The sequence below is a fragment of the Propithecus coquereli genome, unplaced genomic scaffold (assembly GCF_000956105.1).
Source record: "Propithecus coquereli isolate 6110/MARCELLA unplaced genomic scaffold, Pcoq_1.0 Scaffold591, whole genome shotgun sequence".
Lineage (NCBI taxonomy): Eukaryota > Metazoa > Chordata > Mammalia > Primates > Indriidae > Propithecus > Propithecus coquereli.
In genome coordinates, this window is record NW_012151852.1 from 182364 (window position 1) to 184334 (window position 1971).

The 1971-nt window shown below is 55.9% G+C and overlaps 1 long non-coding RNA gene across 1 annotated transcript in view; it reads right to left on the bottom strand.

Moving 5' to 3' along the window:
* LOC105822034 overlaps positions 1-1215 on the bottom strand; it is a 17727-nt gene extending 16512 nt beyond the window's left edge. The window contains exon 1 of the long non-coding RNA XR_001138084.1: positions 750-1215. This is a non-coding gene — a long non-coding RNA (uncharacterized LOC105822034). The remainder of the gene's footprint in view (positions 1-749) is intronic.
* Between the last annotated feature and the right edge of the window lie 756 nt (positions 1216-1971).

Genomic DNA, 1971 nt, shown 5'->3' on the forward strand with positions numbered 1-1971 from the left:
TTTAAAAAGGAAAACTAAAAGTTAAGTATAAATTGGAACTCGTATTTTAAAAAACTGACTGGTAGCTTAAAAAGGTCTTCTTTTTCAGCCTCACCCAGTATAGCTTTGTTTAGTTTCTGTCTTTTACCACACATTTCAGTTTCTCTATCTATAGAATGGGATTAATAATAAATCCCATATGATTTTACTTTTATACAGCATTTCTTGAATGTCATTTAAATACAATTCTTAAAAGTATCAGAACTCAGAAGTGCACTGAAACAGAAGATGGATAGCATGTCTACTTTTCATTGTTATATGTAGTATCGGAACTAACACATAGCTCAGAATGTTATCTTGGGGTCTTGAACAATGACAATTAGTGGAAGAATTTGTCAGCCTGGAAATTTTCATGGCCTAAATATATACTGAACCTGGCAGTCTTCATGATTTAACAATCAGAGGTATTCTACGAAATTCCGGTTGCTCTTAAACCTTTGTCAGTAAACCAGCATTGGTCGGGACCTAGTATGAACTGTAGTTTGGATGCTGACATACCACTCGTGCTCAATACAAATGGGGGTTTTAATGAGAGTCAGGACAACAATAATAATTAACGGTGATGGAGAGCCTTCTTTGTGCGCTGCATCCTACGGAAGGCGTTTCACCTATGCTATACACACTTTCATAACGAAAAAACACTGCAGAGAGCTGACGCTCGTTTTCCAGCGGTACTGAATTTTCTCTTTACCCACATCACACGCGCTTACTTTGGAGATCAGCAATCGAACTGCCAGCTTTGCACACTCGTTCTTCAAGAGCCACGTCACTCTGGGGAGCAGCATCACCAGGAATACAGCTTCACGGTGAGGGTGCAGTTAACGCGCGGGCGACGACCCACGCGTGGAGCGGGTAGGAGCCGCGGCCCGGCCCCGGGACGCCGCCACCCAGACCCCAGCGTGCCGAGCAGCACGGGGTTTGTGGCACAAAAAAAACAGGCTGCTCCCGCGCGGAGGTGCCACTATGACCGGACGCTTTTCTGCAAGTCACCACGCTTTGATGTTGCGAACGCAGACCCGGGTCTATGCAGAATTCACTCCGCGTGGCCCGGCCCGCAGGCTCCTGGGAAAAGCGTCCTTGCGTGGCGCCGCTGACGGGGCAGTGGAGACCCCGACGGCGCGGCGGGGACGGCAGGGCCCTGTTCTCTCCCGCGAAGGAGCAGATTCCAGTGGTGAAGAGAGATGACCTCCGCGCTGCGGAGAAAGTGACGACCACGAAGAGACGTCGTCGAACGCGGTTCACCGCTCTCGTGACTGGCTCCCGCACGTCGAAGACGAAGACGGACGCTCCGTCGCAGCGCGTCCCGGGTCACCCGCGAGCCGCCTCCCCCTTGGACGCTGCACGAGGGAGTCTGCTGCGCTGTGTTCTGCAGACAAAAAATATTTTTGGGGGAAAGGCAGTTAAAGAGAAGACCCCTCATGAAGCAACTGTCCCTACAATTCACGAACCTTGCCGCTGACGCTAGTCAGGCCCCGTCCGCCGGGACGCGGGGTTCAGAGTCGCGCCGACGCGGCGGTCCCGGCGCGCAGGAGGCTCACCCCGCCCCCGCCCGCACCACTCGCACCTGCGGCCCGTTCCGGTCCCGGCGTCCGCGGACGCGCTTTGGGACACGCGCCCAGGCAGAGCGCGGGGCGGGGCCGCCCGGCACCGGCTTCAGAGCCGCGGTTCCGAGACGCGCACAGCGCGGCGATCTGTTCTCTGAAGGAGCAGGTGCGACCCAAGAGAAAGCGACACTCGGAGCCGGCGCGCACAGAACCGAGGTGCGGCGCGGAGGCGGCGGGTCCCCGCGCAGGGGAGGACTCGCGCCCGCGCCCGCCTGTCCAAACCCAGCTCCGCCCGTCCGAACCCAATACTGCCCGTCGGGACCTGACCCAGTACTGCCCGTCCAAACCCCACGCGCCGCCCGTCCGAACCCACTACTGCCCGTCGGGA